The sequence below is a fragment of the Dasypus novemcinctus genome, chromosome 5 (genome assembly GCF_030445035.2).
Source record: "Dasypus novemcinctus isolate mDasNov1 chromosome 5, mDasNov1.1.hap2, whole genome shotgun sequence".
In the NCBI taxonomy this organism is placed as follows: domain Eukaryota; kingdom Metazoa; phylum Chordata; class Mammalia; order Cingulata; family Dasypodidae; genus Dasypus; species Dasypus novemcinctus.
In genome coordinates, this window is record NC_080677.1 from 154,724,351 (window position 1) to 154,745,041 (window position 20,691).

The 20,691-nt window shown below is 36.3% G+C and overlaps 1 protein-coding gene across 4 annotated transcripts in view; it reads left to right on the forward strand.

Moving 5' to 3' along the window:
* ZNF438 (zinc finger protein 438) overlaps positions 1 to 20,691 on the forward strand; it is a 204,099-nt gene that overhangs the window by 38,687 nt on the left and 144,721 nt on the right. For 2 of the 4 annotated variants that reach the window (XM_058297746.2, XM_058297750.2), the window contains exon 2: positions 17,714 to 17,773. The exons of 1 other annotated variant lie outside the window; for it this stretch is intronic. The gene's annotated coding sequence lies outside the window, so the exon portion shown is untranslated. The remainder of the gene's footprint in view (positions 1 to 17,713; positions 17,774 to 20,691) is intronic. One more of the 4 variants, XM_058297747.2, reaches the window with a different exon arrangement.

Here is a 20,691-nt window from a genome sequence, read left to right on the forward strand (position 1 = left end):
TACTTTCTCCCTGAAGACGGTGGTGTTCTGGGGCTGGCTGCAGTCAACCTGTAGTAGGGCTTTTCTCTCTACATGTACTTGGCGATATTCTCCAGGTTATCTTGACTTCCAACTTCTCCTCCTCCATGTGGTTTTCTCTTCATAAAGCCCCCAATTATGGTATTAAGGCCCACCTTCCTTCAGTTGGGCCACACTTAACTAAAAATAACATCTTCAAAAGGTCCTGTTTAGGGAAGCGGACTTGGCCCAGTGGTTAGGGCGTCCGCCTACCACATGTGGGGTCCGCGGTTCAAACCCTGGGCCCCCTTGACCCGTGTGGAGCTGGCCCATGCGCAGTGCTGATGCGCGCAAGGAGTGCCGTGCCACACAGGGGTGTCCCCATGTAGGGGAGCCCCCCATGCGCAAGGAGTGCACCCCGTAAGGAGAGCCATCCAGTGTGAAAGAAAGTGCAGCCTGCCCAGGAATGGCGCCACACACACGGAGAGCTGACACAACAAGATGACGCAACAAAAAGAAACACAGATTCCCGGTACCGCTGATGAGGATAGAAGCAGTCACAGAAGAACACACAGCGAATGGACACAGAGAGCAGACAACTTAGGGGAGAGAAATAAATTAAAAAAAAAAAAAAGGTCCCGTTTAAAACATGTTCACAGCCACTGAAATGGATTAAGAACATGTTTTTTATTTTTTGTTTTTTCGTGCAGTATATGTAATTCTAAATACCACAGTTGTTGATAAGTTTTGGATTAATTTTTGTATATGATAAGAGGTAGGAGTGCATTTTTATTCTTTTGCAGGTGGATTTTCAGTTGTCGCAGCACCATTTCTTGAAGAACATCTTCTTTCCCATTGAATGGACTTGACACCCTTGTCAAAAGTCAATTAGACATAGATGTGTGGTTTATTTCTAGACTCTCCATTCTATTGCTTTGGTCTGTGTGTCTACCCTTATGCCAGTACTTCACAGTTTTAATTACTGTCACTTTGTATTAAGATTTAAGATCAGTGTGAGTTCTCCAATTTCGTTCTTTTTTTTCAAGATTGTTTTGGCTATTTAGGACTCCTTGCGACTCCATATGAATTTGAGAATCAACTTTTTCATTTCTGCAAAAAAACCTTTTGGGATTTTGAGAAGGATAGCAGAATTGAATTTGTAGATCACTTTAGGTCGTATTGACATCTTTCAATGTTAAGTCTTCTAATCTATGAACAAAGGCTGTCTTTCCATTTACTTAGATCTTCTTTAATTTCTTTCAGTAATTTTTAAAAACAGATTTATTCCCTCCCCTCCCCCTAGCTTGTTGTTTGCACTCACTGTCTGTTCTCTGTGCCTATTCACTGTGTGCTCTCTGAATCTGCTTATCTTCTCTTCAGGAAGCACCAGGAACCAAACCTGGGACCTCCCATGTGGGAGAGAGACACTCAATCACTTGAACGACCTCTGCTCCCTGCTTTGTTGTGTCTCTCACTGTGTTTCCTTATTGTGTTTTCTCTTTGTGCCTCCTTGTTGTGTCATCTTGTTGCATCAGCTAGTTGCGCCAGTCCACTTCCTGTTTGTCCTCTCCAGGAGGCATTGGGAACTGAACCCCAGACCTCTCGTGTGGTAGGCGGGAGCTCAATCACTTGAGCCACATCTGCTTCTCTCAGTAATGTTTTATAAATTTCAGTATACAAGTCTTTTACCTCTTTGGTTAAATTTATTCCTAGATACTATATTCTTTTAGATGCTATTGAATTTCAGCTGGAAGGGCTCCCTTTAGCATTTCCGTTCATTGCTCTTTGGGAAGTTTACACAAACTTAAGACCAAATCGTGGTTGTCACAAAGCTACCATCTCTGTGATATATAAATTTTGTTTTCAGTATTCTTACGGTTAACATTATTTTCATCATTTCTTCTTGCAACAAATGTATCTGGCAGAAATTTCATCATAATTGTATACTGTAAACCAGCACTGTCCACATGGTATCCACTAAATTACAGATTTAGTTCCTCAGTCACATTAGCTGTATTTCAAGTGCTCAGTAACCATCCATATTGGACAGCACACACATAAAATATCACCATTATTGCTCTAACAATAAATTAGACCTTTAACATATAATCTCAATTTCCCATCTTTACAAAATACACTTTAAGAAATTGTTTATTCTTTATTATAAAATAAAACACAGGTACAGAAAGCTACACTACTCACATGTATGGGTTGATGAATTATGACAATGAAGACAACATGCAGGTCAAGAAATAGAACTTTGTCAGTTATCCCAGGAGCTCTTCCTAGTGACCTCATATCAGTCACAGCCCTTGCTCTTCTCTCATAAATACCCATTATCCCAACTTTCATAGTAATTACTTGCATATTTCTTTTTATAATTTGTAAACCCAATTTGCATCCTTAGCGCAATAGTTTGGTTTACCTGTTTTTAAAACATTTTTATTGAGATATAATTTACATACTGTAAAATCCACCCATTTAAAGTGTTCAGTGATTTCAGTGATTTTAGTATATTCACATGGTTAGAGCGTTTTGTTTACCCCTTAAAGAACCCTCTTCCCCACTAGCAATCATTTTCATTCCCTTCCCCTCTTCTCTCAACCATCCCAGCCCTAAACAATCACTGCTATTTTCTTTATAGATTTACCTGTTTTGAACTTTTCATGTAAAAGGAATCATGCAAAATGAAGTCTATTGTGACTGACTTCTCTTATATATTTATTTTTTACATGTTTCAAAACTGCTGGGTCTCAAGCCCATCTTTTTTTTTCCTTCCCTTTTTAAAAACTTTATTTTAAAACAAGTTTTAGACTATAGAAAAGTTCATTGAAAATATAGGGGACTCTCATATACCCCACCCCCACTCACATTTTCTCCTATTAATAACATCTTATATTAGTGTGGTACATTTGCTAAAATTGATGAACAAATATTGAAGCATTTCTACTAACCATGGTCTATAGTTTACATTATAGTTTATACTTTGCACCATACAATTTCATAGGTTTTGACAGAATGTATAATTGCCTGTATCCATCATTACAAAATTATGCAGAATAATTCCCATGCCTCCCAAAATACCCCATGTCCCACTTCTTCTTCTCTCCCCCTCCCCTCATAACCTCTGGTAACTACTATCTTTATATCAATGTTACAAGTTACTACAATAAAAATAAGTCTACTTGGTCCATGGTTGCATTCCCCTCTTAGGTTTGTTCTTTCTTCAACCTCGAGGATTTGGGGATGGTGATACCTGCCCTGCTTCAGATTGAGTGGGGGCTTAGATCTTATGGGGCAGATAGAAGGAACTGTCTTGCTTGCAGTTGTAGATACTCTCTGTTTTGGGGGATGAGCATTGTCCATCATCTTCATTTTGTCAGTTGTTCTCAGTGAGTCCAATTAACTGGAGAGTAGGTGTTGGTTGCAACTCTGCTGAGATTCAGGGCTCAAACAGGATTATTAACAGACTGAAGACCTAACTCTCTGGTATATATATCTAATGAGTATAGTGCAAATTATAGGTTCAAATAAGAAGGGTAGAAGAATCATGTGTAGGGAAATAATAAATGAATCTAACTCTGCTACACTGGGGAAATAGGTTAATATTCATTCCAAGGTAAGGCCCACCAATGGGGTGCTGATTTCATGGGGTTGTGTGCCTTACCTATAGTGTCTAGATGTCTCTAATGCCCCCAGGAGCACCCCTATTTGACACTTTGTTTATTGTGCAGTTGGTGAGATCTTCCTAAGATATGCATAAATGTAACCTCTAGAATGATCTCCCGCTCACTTTGAAATCTCTTAGCCATAAAAACTGTTTTGTATTTAATATTTCCCCTTTTTGATCAAGGTCTTTTTCCAAATACATCTCTAGCTTGCACTTGGTAATAATCCCCTCAGTGCCAGGGAGGCTCATCCCTGGGAGTAACGTCCCATGCCGGAGGGGAAGGTAATGAGTTTATATGCTGAGTTTGAGAGAGGCTACATTTGAAGAACAAGGAGGTTTTCAGGAGGTAACTCTTAGGCAATATATATTATTAGGCTAAGTTTCAATTTTATAAGAATAAGGCTCATAATTATAAGCATTAATATCAAGGGCGTGATGTATTGTGCTGTTTTCTTTCATTAGGCACTGCCTTTGTACTCTAGAGATTCTTTGCCACTCTATTAGAGGAGGTATCAGGACTCCCCAGGATGGGAATTTAATATTTTGTTGGTTATTGTGTGGGTCTCCACCAACTGAGGTAACACCCCATGACCACATGAACACATTCGTATTTCATAGACATGTGCTCAGTTGTACCCTTCCCTACACATACCCCCCACCACTGACGCCCTATACCAGTGATCCTCCCCTGTCTTAGTTGTAATTTTCTGTAATCTAAAACTTCCTCAAAATCAAATCAAATTTTTTTGCTTGCAATGTGCCTTTCATCTCTGTAAGCTCTGTTATCTTTTTATGTATGTCTACAATTTCTTCTGTATGTTCCCCCACTTTTTAAATTTTTTTATTGTTAAAGAAATTTTAATTTACAGAAAAGTTACATCTTAACACAAGTATGGTAGGTACATTTGTTACAATTGATGAACAAATAGTGAAGCATTGCAACTAATCGTGGTAAATAGTTTACATTTGGTTTATACTTTACACCATTACTTAGTATAATATTTTCAAGATCATCCATGATGTAGTATATATCGAGGCTCCAGCTTTTTCTTTTTCTTTTTTTAAACCAATTTTATTGGTGCATATTAATAAAGCATACAATTGACCCAAAGTGTACAAGCAGTGGTATTTGGTATAATCATATAGTTGTGCATTCATCACTTCAATCACTATTAGATCATTTTCATTATTTCAGTAATAACAATAAGCAAGAAAACAGAAAAACAAACAAAATTTATCACCTCTCAATTTCTCTATGCTTACTCTGCCACGCATGCTGCTATTTCTGGCTATTCTTACACATTTATTTATTATTTATTTTAAGCAGTTTTATTGAGATATATTCACATACCATAAGATCTTTCAAAAATGTGTAATGAGTGGCTTTTTGTATAATCACAATGTTGTGCATTCCCTGCTGTAATGGCTGGAAAAAGCCTCTCCTTTATTTTTAATTTCCTCACATGCTCTTCCTTGGTCCACCAGCAGATGGTGCTCTTTGGCAACCCTCTCATTTCAAAGCCTGGTGGGAGTGTTTTCTGCAACATGGATCATCAATGTGATAGATGATCCTTCCTGGAGGCTAAGAACCTCGTAATTCAAACTTTCTCAGAGGCAGTTCTCCAATCTTTTCTGGCAACCCCCTCTTCCCAAGTAGGGAATAATTCTACTCCCCTTTCCTTCTCCAACAGTCAGTCCTGGTCAGTAGAGAGGGAGATAGAGAGGGTCTTATCTCTTTATTATTCTCTTGCCAGCTCCCAAGCAAACACTGGCGTGGCCCCACCCAGCTTGGAAGGGCTTAACTAGTGGGACACAGCAGACGAAATTTGTGGTTCAAAAGCTGAGTCATCCTTAGGCTGTGTCCCTCTTTCTCCCATTTCCTGGGGCGGTGGATCCCTGGGACCCCCTTTGACTGTAGCTGCTGGACCTGAGGCCTGAGAATTCAAAAGTCTGTCTGTAGGATGGGAAGGATGCAGGCAGTTGCAGCTGCTGCTTTTAACTGAGTTATGCCATAGTAATTCTTTTCCTCTGCCTCTCCTCTCCCTCTTTTGGGTGGTGTCCAGCCTTCCCCTAGTGTCCTAAACCCTAGAAGACTTTTTCCCAGGCCATTTCTGCCTGTACTCTAGCTGTTTTTCTTGGAGAGAAGGGAAACTCACTTCTTTCTAGTCTGCCATCTTCCTGAATGTCCCCTCCATTTCTTTTTATTGCTGGATAATATGCCATTGTGTGGATATTTCACATTTTATTTATACACTAATCAGTTCATAGGGATTTGTGTTATTTCCACTTTTTTGTTTACTAGGAATAATGTTCTTTGAATATATGTGCATTTTTTATATGGATGTATGTTTTTATTTCTCTTGGGCATATACTTAGGAGGGGACTTGGTGGGCCATTTGGTAACTCTTTTGAACCATTTCAAAAATTGCCGTAACTATTTCCCAAAGTGGCTGTACCACTTTGCAATCCCTTCAGCAATGTTTAGGTTCTAGTTTTTCCACATTCTCACCAACATATGTAATTATCTATCTTTGTAATTTTAGGCATCCTGGTGGGTATGAAGTGGAATCTCATTGTGGTTTTGGTAAGCTTTTCTCTATGACTAAAGATGCTGAGCACCACTTCTTGTGCTTATTAGCACTATGTAAATCTTTAGAGAAATGTCTTTTTATATCCAGTTGGCTTGACTTTTCGTTACTGAGTTAAAGTAATTCTTTATATACTATTGATAGTAGTCCCTTATTGGATGTATGATTTTAAAATGTTTTCTCCAATTTTGTGGAGTTTTTCATTTTCTTGGTGGTATCAATTGTAGCACAAAAGTTTTAAAATTTTGATGTAGCCAGTGTATTCGTTTTCTTTGTTTGCCTCTTGTGCTTTTGGTTTCATATTTAAGAAACCATTGACTAATCCAAGATCATAAAGATTTACCTCTGTGTTTTTTCTTAAGGGTCTTCATAGTTTTAGCTCTTAAATTTGTGATCCATTTTGAGTTACTTTTTGTGTATGATGTAAGGAAGAGGTTCTGTCACCATTTATTGAAAAGACTTTTCTTTTCCCCCATTGAATGATCTTGTCTGGCACCCTTGTCAAACAATTAAACATAAGTGTAAGGGTTTATGTCTGGACTCTCAATTCTGCTCCATTGATCTATGTCTATTCTTATTCAAGTCCTATACTATCTTGATTACTATAGTCATATAGTAAGTTTTTAAATTGGGAATTGCGAGTCTTCCAACTTTAGTTCTACTTTAAGACTGTTTTGGTCCCTTGTATTTCTTTATGAATTTTAGGATCAGTTTGACAATTTCTTCAGAATAGGCAGCTGGGATTTTTGACAGGGATTGCACTGAATCTGTAGACATATTTGGTTGAGAATTGGCATCCTAACAACATTAAGTCTTTATGATCCAAGAATGTGGAATAGTCTTCCATTTATTTAGGTAATCTTTAAAATCTTAAAATAAAAGTTTATAGTTTTCAATGTATGTCATTTTTTTGGTTAAAATTATTCCTATGTATTTTATTCTTCTCCATGCTATTTCAAATGGAATTATTTTCTTAAATTCATTTTCAGATTTTCATTGCTAAATATATAGAAATCAATTGATTTTGGTATATTGATTTTGCATTTTGCAAACTTGCTGAATTTGTTTATTACTTCTAATAGCATTTCAGTGAATTTTATCTTCAAATAGTTTCATTTCTTTCTATCCAATCTGGTGTTGTGTTTTTTGATTTTGTTTTTTTTCCTTTCCTGATTGCTTTGGCTGGAACATGCAGTGCAATGTTAAATAGAAGTGGTGAAAAACAGACTATCCTGATTCTGATCTTAGGAGGAAAGTGTTCAGTCTTTCCACCTTTAAACATGTTTGCTTTGGGATTTTTTGAAGATGCCCTTTATTCAGTCAAAGAAAGTTCCCTTCTATTTTTTAGGTTGTTGAATTTTTTTTACCATAAAAGGGTATTGAGTTTTGTCAAGTGCTTTTTCTTCAGCTATTGAGATGATCATATGGTTTTGTTTCTTAATTTATTAATATGGTAGATTATATTGATTGATTTTCATATATTGAACAAGACTTGCATTCCTGGGATAAATCCTATTTGGTGATGGTGAATAATCCTTTTTAATATGTTGGATCCAGTTTGCTAGTATTTTGTTGAAGATTTTTATGTCTGTAGTGTAAAGAGAATTGGTCTGTAGTGTTCTTGTGATGTCTTTGTCTGGTTTTGGTATCATTGTAATGATGGATTTATGGAATGAGTTGGAAACTAACTGTTCCCTGCTCTGCTGGGTTTATTTATTTTTTTTGGAAGATTTTGTGAAAGATTTTTATTTTTTATTTAAGTATTTGGTAGAGTTTATCAGTGAGGTCCCTTGATCTTGACTTTTCTTTAGGGGAAGTGTTTAAATTACTAATTCAGTATCTTTCCTTGTTATAGGTTTGTTTAGATTTTCTACTTCATCTTGAGGCAATTTCAGTAGTTTGTGTTTTTCTAGGAATTTGTTCTGATTTTGGTTATCTAATGTGTTGACATACAGTTTTTCCTAATATTCTTTTATAATGCTTTCTTATTTTTGTAAGGTCTATCTTGCCGTCCCTTTGCTCATCCCTGCTTTTGATAATTTAACTCTTCTCTCTTTTTTTATTGGTCAGTCTAGCTAAAGGTTTGTCAATTTTGTTGAGCTCAAAGAATCAAGTTTTTTTCATGATTCCTTCTATTTCTCTATTAATATCATTCTCTCTTTCATTTATTTGTGCTCTAAGTTTTATTATTTCCATCCTTTTGTTTGCTTGGGTTTAGTTTGCTATTCTTTTTCTAGGTTCTTAAGGAGTAAGTTTAAGTTATTGATTTGACATATTTCTTCTTTTTTTATTGTAGCCATTTGCAACTATATTATTTCCCTCTAAGGACCCCTATCTTTAGCTGCATCCCATAAGTTTTGGTATGTTGTGTTTTAGTTTTCATTCCTCTCAAGGTATTTTTAGATCTTCTGTGTAATTTCTTCTTTGACCTATAGCTTAGTTGGGAGTATACTGTTTTCCACATAATTTGGAATTTTCCAAATTTCCTTCTGCTACTGATTTCTAATAGCATTTCATTATGGTTGAAGAACATAATTTTTGGGCTTTCAATCTTTTTAAATTATTAAATTAATGGCTTAGCATATGGTCCATTCGTTTATGTTTTCTTGAGAAGAATGCATTTTCTGCCATCACTGAGTGGAGTAGTCTGTATATGCATGTTAAGTCTATTGTTGTTCAAGTTGTCTTTTTCCGTGTTAATCATCTATCTCTTTGAAAAGGGCTATTGAAATCTCCAAATATTATTTTTGAACTGTTTCTCCCCTCAATTCTGTGTTCTTGGTTTTTTTACTTAATGTATTTTGTATTTTTGAGTTCTGTTGTTAGGGGCATATATGCTTATTATTTTTATATCCTCCTGATGAATTGACCCTTTTATTTTTATGAAATACCACTCTTCTAGTAATTTTTTTTCTCTTTTAAAGTTGATTTTGTCTGCAAATAGTATAGCTGTTCCAGCTCTCTTAATAGCTGGTACAGCTATTTCCACCCATCTGTATCTTTTAATTTAAATTGTGTCTCCTGTAGACAACATATAATTGGATCTTTTATTAATTCATCCTGATAATCTCTGCCTTTTGATTGTATTGTTTAATCTACTCACTTTTAATATTATTAATGTAGTTGGATATACATCTGACATTTTGATCTGTTTTCTATGTCTTCTGTGTTTATTTTATTCTACTTCTCTTTTTTTGCTGTCTTTTGATTCAAGTGGATATTTTTTAGTGTAACATTTTAATTCCTTTAATAATTTTTGTTTCTAGAATTATTTTTGTGATAGTCGCTTTAGAGCTTACCATATCATATACATTTTAACTTATCAAAATATATTTCTGATTTATACTTTATCTCAGTTTCCCACTTTATAGTTCCATTTCCCTCCTTTTCTTTTTTTTATGCTATTATTGTTATACATACTATGTCTATACATGTTAGAAAGCCAAAAATGCATTGTTAAAATTTTTACTTTATGTAGTCTATGGCATTTAAAGAAGCTGAGAGAAGAGAACAAGTACATATTTATAGAGTGAGTTATAACAGCCCTTTTATTTATCATTTTTCATTTTCTTAACTTTTTTCAATGGATTTGAGTTACCATCTAGTGTCATTTCCTTAACTCAATACAGCTTTACTCTCACCTGCCTCCTCTCTGCTCTAATTGTCAAATATATGTCTATATGGTATAAGTCCACAGTACAATTATGTATATATTTTTATAGAATTATTCTGTAAATAAGTGAAGAAAAGTAAAGATGTATGCAACTATAGTGCCTTTTATAATTACGCACACAACTACTTTTAACTGTACCCTTTGTTTTTACATGTAGTTTGATTTATTGTTTGGAATCATTTCCTTTCAGCCATCTTAATTCCAGAATTTCCATTTGGTTCTTTTTTTTTATAATTTCTGTCTTTTTACTGATATATTTTATTTGATAAGGCATTGTCATCTACTTTCCTTAATTCTTTATACATCATTTCCTTTACTTCTTTGAATGTATTTAAAGTAGTTGTTATGAAGTCTATGTTTGTCAAATATCCAGGCTCCTTCAAAAGCAGTTTCTATTGCCTGCTTTTTTTTCCCCCTGTGTATGGGTCCAAATTTACTCTTTCTTTGCATGTTTTGTAATTTCTTGTTGAAAACTGGACATTTTAGGTAGTATATTAGAGCAGCTCTCCATACTGGTGTCCCTCTTATGGGAGGAGTAAAGTGTTGATGTTGTTTGCTTTGTCATTCATTTATTTTTAATGACTTGGCTGTGTGGAATCTATTTTCTCATTAAGTACAACTCTGATGTCCCTGCTCAGATTTTTTTGATCTTTTAGCCTGCCTACCTAGGAGTCACCCCAGTTCAGCATAAGTCACTTATTGGTCAAAGATTGTGCTTATACCTCCTGAGCAGTTAGATTTTTACCCTTTACTCTTGGGTATGTGTGTGGCTTAGGGAATTCTATCGAATTTCTAGGAGTTTATATTTTTGACCCATGTTCAAGTAGGGACTTATAGCCTAGAATTTTTGTTCTTTGCTCTCTCCTAATAGGGCACAGTCTTGGACATGGCCACAGTCTTCCAGACTGCCAGCGCTGTGCGTGATTTTGTTTTTAAGCCTGGTTCCTGGAAGTTGTCCTTAGGTCAGAGTAGGTTATTGTTCTGTCAGTGCTTGGTCAGAGGTTGTGCTTCATCTTCTAATGCCAGTGAGGCTCTCTCTCTGTTGATTGATCTGTGTGTTGGCTTGGGAGTGTTTTGAAGTCTTGCCTTTGTCCTGCTCTGATTGCTTCTGCCTGGGTGCAGCCTTGCACACAGCCTTCTGACCCCCTGACTGTGATGCCAGGAGGGCCATTATTGGCTGTTTCTTCCCCCAGGTCTCTGTCTTAAATTTCTGGTTGCTGAGACATTTTGCTTTTTGCTACTTGTGTCTTGGCAATGTAGGTGTCCTGCTTGCTCTCCACCAAGAACTTTGTTGTTTTTGACATGGCACATACACTTTTCCAAGCTCTCTAAAAAATGTAATCAATTTCCTCAGGCAGAGCCAAGGAGTTCTTTGTCCTTAAGGTCTGTTTCTCTATTCTGCACCCGCCCTCCCCCGCACCCCCCCTCCCCCCGGCAGATCCTTTCACCGTTGTACAAGTCCTGGGGTCAGGCAGAGTGACTCATTCCCCCACAGAGACAACCCTTCTTTACAAAGGGTGTTGGGGCTGGGGGTGTTAGGCCCTTGTCTTCTGGCTTCCACCCCTGGATGTGGAACCTCCACCCTGACAGAGTTGGGGCAGGAACAACTGGGGCCCCAGTCCTCTCAGCTTTATCTACCTGGAATAAAGATTATATCATTCAGTCTGGGCAAAATGAGCAGTGCCAGGACCCTGCCCTCCCAGACTGGGAGCCCAGGGGAGAGAGAATCTGTGTTTGTGATCACATCTCCCTGGATTAGAGCTACTGAAGTCATTTCCATAAGACAGGGGAAGAGGGAGTGTATTAGTCAATGTTCTCTTGGTAAACAGAACCAACAGGAGATATCTGTAAATACTATGAGATTTTATAAAATTGTCCCATGTGACTGAGGGGGTGCACAAATCCAAATTCTGAAGTGCAGGCTTCAAGCCAGGAACTCTGATGAAGGTCCCTGATGAATTCCCCAGAAGAAGCTGGATGACTGACTGATGGAAATTTTCTCTTGTGCCTGCTGAAATCATCACTTCTCCTTTTAAGGCCTTCAGTGAATTGGATGAGACTTCTCTCATTGCTGAAGGCAATCTCAGTTGATTGTAGATGTCATCAGCCATAGATGCAATCAACTTACTGATGATTTATGTCCACCAAATGTCCTCAGAGTAATGATTAGGCCAGTATTTGCTTGACCAAACTACTGGGCACCATTACCTGGCCAAGTTAACACATGAACCTAACCATCACAGGGAGGGTTCCATGACTCAGATGCCACAGACTTGTTGTTTTTAAAGATTTACTAGATTTTCTTGAATGAATATGTCTCTTATTTGTTCTATGTTTTTCACACAATTTCCAAAGACTCTAAATGATTATTTTTTTACAATATTTTTTTCTAGTTAAACTGACTTTTTAGGGAGGATAGTCTGTTGGACTCTTCATTCCTCCATTCTTGTCTCCTGGTTTTGTCCATTAAAGAAAATCAATGTGTCTTAAATCTCTTTTAATCTGTAGGCTAATCTATAGAGTCCTAATTTTACATTCCTCCTTGTCCCCTTAAATCTGTACAGTTTATCTGTTTAAAGAACCGGGAGGTTTGACCTATAGAATTTCCCGCATTCTAGGGTTCTGATGTTTGCATACTCATGATATAGCTCAACATGTTCTCTGACCTTTATATTTCTTTCAGATTGACAGCTGGATGCAGAGACTGGCTGAAACTCAGATTCAATCCCTTGCCAATACTATCTACAGAGTTTTGGAAAATTTAGCATACTTCAGAATTCCCTGGAGAGCCTGTTAAAACACAGATTTCTGGGTCTTACTCCCAAAGTTCTGATTCAGTAGATGTGGTTTAGGGACTAAAAATGTGCATTCCTAACAAATACCCAAGTGATACTGATGTTACTAGTCCAATGATGACATTTGATTGTCTAGGTTTCTAATTTTTTGTTATCTTAGCAGACATTTATGCTTAATGCCCGCATTTATCTACTTTTTGGGGTTTGCAAGATAGTAATATTCTAGTTCTTCCATTTATTAATTGGAACATATTTATAGGGACACTTCCTCTTATCTAATCTATGTTTACCAAGTGCTATAGTTCATAGAGGGATGGTAGGATAAGTTCTAATTTTTTTTCTTTTATTTACTGTTGTTTTTTCTTTTTTAGAAGATAAATAAGTTCCCTATCATCTCTTGAAAGTGAAAACCAATTTTGAAAAAATATATTTTTGTGAATTTTGGATTTGAACATATTTGATGGGTGTGGTGGTTTGGAACTGTATGTACCCCCAGAAAACCATGTTTTTAAAGCTCACCCATTCCTGTGGGTGCAAACCTATTATAAGTAGGGCCTTTTGATGAGGCTACTTCAGTTGAGGCATGGTGCAGGGTGGGTCTTAATCCTCTTGCTGGAGTCCTATTTAAATGGGATAAATCGAGAGAGAGGAAAGGCCAGGGAATCATGAAGCTAAAATCAAAGAGACCCAGAAGAGAAGGGAGAGAACAGAAGATGCTGTCATGCGCCTTGCAGTGTGACGGAGGAACAAGGGTCACCCACAGCTCTTCTTTAGGAAGAAAGCATCACCTTCATGATACCTTGATTTGGATAGTCTCACAGCCTAATAAATGCTCACTGCTTAACAGCATCTCATTTTATGGTTTCTGCTTTAAGCAGTCTAGGAGACTAAATAGGTTTTAATCTATTTCAGTTATATATCAAGCTCAAATATTTCATTTTTGGCCAGTGGGAGCCTCTTGAGGTTGGTTTGTGAGTCTTAGAATCAGCCATTTCTTTAGAAGCCCTAGTTTCTGATGGATATCCATTAATACTGAGCAGGTCTTTGTTTCTTGGTCTTTGCAATGGGCTGAGCTAATATATATGATAAAATAAAATTACCTCTCAAATTCATGTTGATACTTCTAATTCAAACTCAAGACTACAGTGTGCTTAATTCTTCCATCTTTATCTCTTTTCTCCATACCAAGAAGAATCTGTTTCTCAAGGACACAGTGATTATACAATTAGAAAATCCCATAATTATTCATTTATTTTATTCCATATTATGCACACAACAGACTCAAAATGAGAACACTAATGTTAATACCAATTTGATTACTGAAAACATTAAAAGAAATGCTTTTGCTGCATTCTCCCCATCTTAATTGCATTAAGAGCCAGTGATGTCTTCTGAAGCTTTAGATTGTTTGGCAACATTTTAGAGAAGGGATTTTTAACCATTTCAGGGGTTCATAAAAAACTTATTCTTGTTGGGGACGTGTAGGTACAGGTGAGATATTCTTATTAAATAATAAGGTATAGTGTGGACTCAGTAAGGGGCCCATGGTTTTCACCTGACTGGCAAAGGGGTCCGTGGAACAAAAAGGTTAAGAACCCCCATTTTATTTTTTTATTTTTAAAGATTTATTTATTTATTTCTCTCCCCTTCTCCCCCGCCCCAGTTGTCTGTTCTCTGTGTCTATTTGCTGCGTCTTCTTTGTCCACTTCTGTTGTCAGCGGCATGGGAATCTGTGTTTATTTTTATTGCGTCATCTTGTTGTGTCAGCTCTCTGTGTGTGTAGTGCCATTCCTGGGCAGGCTGCTCTTTCTTTCACGCTGGGCGGCTCTCCTTAAGGGGCGCACTCCTTGTGTGTGGGGCTCCCCTACGCGGAGACACTCCTGCGTGGCAGGGCACTCCTTGTGCACATCAGCACTGCGCATGGGCCAGCTCCACACAGGTCAAGGAGGCCCAGGGTTTGAACCGCGGACCTCCCATGTGGTAGATGGACACTCTAACCACTGGGCCAAGTCCGCTTCCCAAGAAACCCCATTTTAGAGCATCTTTTCTATCTCAGGTTTGCCGAGTCATGGGTGCAAGGAGAAGTAAGACATACCTGTTCTTGAAAAACTAAGGATCTGGGTTGTTGGGTTATGGGTTATAATTCTAGTATAGGAAGGTGGAGCTCTGGAATCTGGGGTTCTATTATTTTAAAAGGCATGTTAATGATTTTAATTATGTGCTTCCTGAAATAAATCTCTGTCACCTTCTACTCTTATCAGCGTGTGTCTTATGTTCATAGGTGTTCCTTTAGGTTCTTTTCTTGTGTTTTAACCAAATAATTTGTTGCCCAAACTGGGATTCTTTTGAGAATGAGTATTAAAGAAATAGTAAAATTTATGTAATTTTAAAAATACTTGTTTGTTGATCGATAAATTGTTTTCATCATATTGGTAAGTGAATAAAATAGGCCTATTGTTTTAAAAATAAATTTATTTCTAAAAACTCATTAACCTATATGCATATGTATTAAAGCAAAAGAAAATGTGCTCTATATTGATTATTTTCAACATTAAAAAGAATATAAATTGATTCTTAGTAAAGTGTTACATACGTTATTCAGTTTCTTAGTAAAAATGTGTTGTACCTAGTCCGAGTTCCTCTATTTTTCTGGGAAAAAAAAAGTATTTTTTAATATGGTTGTATTATTTTTTAGTTGTTTCCTAAAATTGTAATCTTCGAAGTTGCATTTTAGTTACTAATTTGCAATTGTTGATTCTTTCAACAGTTACCATTCTTGGTATACCATAATATTTTAATTGAGAATATACTCTTTGATAGGTACTGAGGTACTTTGTAAATTCAAAGCAAATTTTAAGTTGAGGTTATTCTAAATTTTGATTTTTGAAAATTTAATATGTAAGTATTTCAACATATATTTTTACAGGTACTGTCTTTTAAACTCTATTCAGAGTTCCTTTATTCAACAAAAGTTTTCCAAGACTATGCCTGTCAAATAAGTTGTGTCTGTTTCAAAGGTTTTTGAACATTTTGCCAAATTTAGATGCTGCTATACTGTAGGTATTCTCAAGTTCATTTCATTCTGGTACATTATATACGTTTATTTGAATAAAAAAATAGCTCCATCAAACAAGTCTTACTATAAATCAAAACATTCCAACATGAAGTTCTAGAGCTCTCATCTTTTAATTTGTTCACCTCTCATTCTGTCTTTTAAAGGGAATATTTCAGCCCCTTCTTGTTTGCAAGCTTCGTTTTCACTAGTTGTTAAAAAGTTTCACAAATTGACATTTTTGATGCTCCACTTGTTAATACTTGAATTAAAGATTTCCAACCAGTGAAGAACAAAATGCAACCAAAATTTAGAGAGCACAATTGCAAAGAAGTTCAATATTATTGATGATTTTACAGAATGTTCTTAAAAGGCTCTGAAGATATCTAAAATGCAATTCATGACAGGTAGCATAAAGTGAAAATGTATTGCCATGCTGAAGTACTTTTTAAAATTCAACATCAGCTTTGTTACAAAAAAGTATTAGTTCTGTTCCTTTAACTTTATGCTTGTATGTATAAATATGTAAATTTTGATTGTTGGAATATCGCAGCTTTTGTGGATACAGTCTTAAACTATGTTTGCTTCTATTTTGATTGTTAGTATATGGGCACAGTTGTAGATTATATATGAACAACCAAGTACAGATTGATTTCTGCTCCATAGTAGTTATTTCAAAAGAACATTGTTTTTACTTGTAATGCTGTGTTCCCTGTATTGCCACTGTAAAAACATATTTTTAGCTTTGCTGTTTTCAAATATATCTAAATATCAATTATAGCAATGTTAGGTGTTTCACACTCTGCAGAATGAGCTTTCAAAAGCTTTATTTTAATTCCATGAATTGGATGAAAAAGATCAAGCCATTATTGGAAATAACTGGTTTTTCTATTGGAAGCATCTCTTGACACTGGTAGAAAGCTGGCATTCTTTAATTGTGACTCTCTTTACTGCACTTTACTTTTTGTATATAAACAGGACTATTTGATATCCAAAGTGAGCAAGTCATTTGATCTAAATAAAAAGTCATACTTCATAGAGTAACACGTAAAACACTTTTTCTTCCTGCTTTTGTTAAAGCATTATCTTAGAGCAAATGGCAAGCAGGTGCAGCAGCATTGACAATTTCTTCTACCTCTACCCAGAAATAGGTGAAGGGGTCAAGTTCAGTTCCTTTATCTGCAAGTGCCCTGGGTGCTGTATTTGAAAGTGAGGTGTCAGTTACAGCACATGTAGAAAGGATAGGGAGAAGAAAAAGGCATTACCCTGAGTGTCTTTCAGGGTTACCTACATGTGAAATTGACAACTAGGCTCACTGCAGGTGTACCTCATGTACTACTTAATGAGTCTGTGGCAGAGCCAAGAAGTAAAAGTACAGATACGTCCCAGCTTATTTTAATGGTACTGAAAGAGAAGTCACCAAAAAAAGGTCCAGAACAAATGGTAAATTGGATGGTACACTGGGACAACAGGCTAAATTGGGACTGTCTTAGGAAGACTGGCTTGCATGGCCACTTCACCAGATGAGTGTCCTTTCAGAATCCCCTAATCCCAAACCCTTGATTATAATTTTCCTGTCAAAGGCTGTACCTTCAATATGATTCACTTGTTTTTGACTATTTAGTAATTTCCACAGCTTTATGCATATGGAAAAGAATGTGAAGCTTTCTTCTTAGTCAGTTTTTCTCATTGTAGCATTTTTTTTCCTGAAACATTTTCTATTCTTAAAACTTTTGTTAAATTTTGAGTGCTTTCATTTTGATACTAATGACAGAAACTTATGAAATTATTCTCCCTTAGTTCTTTTGTTATCTTAATAAAAATATCATATAGTAATTAAAAATGGGAGCTTAAAATGAAAGGAAAGCAGTTTTTAATATATATTTGATAATAATGGATTATCTGAATAGGATTGTAATACTTTATATTCTGTTCCAGAAGGATTTAAAAGGATTTACTGAATATATGATGACTCCTTATGGGAACTATGGGAGATAGGTAAGTGACAAGTATTTTTAAAAAATACGTATTTCTGAAACATTAAGTAATTTAATCTTATAGGTTCCTGGCAACGTAACAGAGCCTCTTTTACTTCAGTGATTTACTTGTTTCTTTAACAAAGCATTAGTAGAAATTGTTATGTATACATGAATATTCATATACTATTTCCCTAATATCCTATAAATCATATTTCCCCGGGGACTTTAACTTTATTTTCTATAATAATAATAATGAGAACATTGTTAAGACACAGGAATGTGGTACATACCAAATGTTAAAACATTAAAAAAAAATCATTAAATGCAATATAGTCCCCTGAATTGGATCCTGGAACTGAAACAGGACATTAGTGGAAAAACTGGTAAGATCTGATTAATGTGCCAATGTTAACTTCTTAGTTTTGACAGATGTACCATGTTTATGTGAGATGTGCTCTTTCGGGGAAACTGGGTTGAAAGTTTTATATGGGAACTCGGTACTATGTTTGCTTCTTTTATATAAATCTAAAATTATTCCAAAATTGAAAGTTCATTTAGAGGGGAAAAAATATACAGGCTGGAAATAGTTTTTCTGTGCAATAGTTAAAAAAAGTCAAAATTATTAATTACCCTGAAGAACAGACAGATTCCATGAAACAGCGAGCGATACAGGGAAATATGTGGCTATAGTAGGTGCTTTTTTTAAACAAATCAGTTTTATTGATACATATTAATAAAGCATACAATTCATCCAAAGTATACAATCAATGCTATTTGGCATAATCATATAATTGTGCATTCATCACTTCAATAATTATTAGAGAATTTTTGTTATTTCAATAATAATAAGCGAAAAACAAACAAAATTCATCATCCCTCAATCTCTCTATGCTACCCCTGCTGTACATAACTGTTATTTCTGGCTATTCTTGCACAGTTATTTATTAAGCAGTTTATTGAGATATATTCACATACCATAGGGTCTATCCCAAGTGTACAATCATTGGTTTTTAGTATAATCACAATGTTGTGCATTCATCACCACAAAAAATTTTGAAACAATTTCATTACTCCAAAAAGAAAAACTCCACACCCATTAGCATTCCTTCCTCAGCTCTACATAACCACTAATCTAATTTCATCTTTATAAATTGATTTGTATTTACATTTTATATAAATGGAATCACACAATATGTAGTACTTTGTGCCTGGTTTCTTTCACTTAGTATAATGGGCTTTTAAAAAATCTGTTATTGCCATTTTGTATTATTAACATATATTGTTCAGCTTCAAAGAAAAATGGTTTTATATATGTAATTTTACCTATATTCATAGTTCACATGCAGGCTTATTATGCTATACAGTCCCATGTTGCATTTCTTAGCTTTCTTTTTAATAATATACATGCCCTTAGACTTTCCTTTAAACCAATTTCAGAGCCACATAATAGTATTGCTATGTTCAATATGTGGGAGTACTGTATATTGTATATATGAATTACTGTGATCTAAAACTCTTGTGAAGATAAGCTTAATAATTAGAAAAAAGAAAAGAAAAAGATAAGACTTAGACAATTTTTTGATACCCCAATTTATTTTTACCGTAATTTTTCCAAATTAATATGTATTCTATATCTAACCTTTAAACTCATTACTATATTCCATTTTACTGTTAAGTGAACCTGGCAATATATTGGGCTTCACTTTTCAGGAGGTTTTGGATCACAGAGAGGTTCAACAATAGCAGCGGAGGAATACTGGTCTGGGACATTAATGACAGGGGACACATGGTTGGCAGGGAGTTCGACAGGGCATATATCCAGGGTACATAAAAATGTTTGGATATTTTCATAGGGGATACAATTAAAAACAACAACTGAGGGAGTGCTGAGTTCCTAGCCAGGGGAGCTCTATCACATTCCCTAAAGGAACAGCAACAATCCCCCAAGTGCAACAGCAAAGACCAGAAAAGAATGAAGGTCCAACAATGAGTCCTTGATACTAATGACTATGCTAGTGAGCCTATGCACCTGAAATAAGAACAAGGCCTAGAGCTGCAGGGTGCCTAAGAGTTATCTCCTGAGAGCCTCCGTGTTGCTCAAATGTGGCCTGTCTCAAAGCCAAACTCAGCATGTAAATGCATTGCCTCCCCCCCCCCCCCAGTGTGGGACATGACTCCCGGGGATGAGCCTCCCTGACACTGAGGGATTACTACCAAGTACCAGCTGATGATGTAACTAGAAAATGACCTTGAATAAAAGGGTCAACTCGGACCAGCAGAATATCTCAGTTTACATATAATACCAGGAGTTAAAAATGCTTTTTGACCTGAATCAAGGGGGAAATGGAAAAGACAAATGAGTTTATATGGCTATGAGTCTCCAAAAAGAGCTGGGAGGTTATGAGAGGGGTTGCCCTTATGCACACCTCAGCAGAGTCCCAGAGACAGATAAAGTAGATACAACCCCGGGTATTGGTCCTTCGGAGGGCTACAGAGACCCACAGGTTCTATGGTCATGGCAGATGGAGTTCAGTGCCATGTCAGTTGGTCCTTCTTTGGAGTTTGTGTTTCTGTGTGATGGAGCTGGACTCACATGTGATCTTTTTTCACAAGTCTCTCCTGTTACTTTTACCAGAACTGTAGTTGGTGCTGGGATTTAATATATACTCAGGGGATCTGAACCTCTTGACTGACCATATGATAGCCAGGCCCTGAGCCTCAACAGACTTCAGCTCCTACACTCTGGTTTATTGGACTTACCCCACTCAGCTTACATGGAGTTAAAGAAGGTCATCCACCACACCATGGAGCCAAGAGTGCCTACAACTGAAAGCAGGAGGATTGCATCCAGCATCCATGTGGAATCTAAGCCCCCTCTTGGTATAGATGTGGAGTGGACACAACCATTCCAAGGTCCACAGGATGGAGGAATAGAAT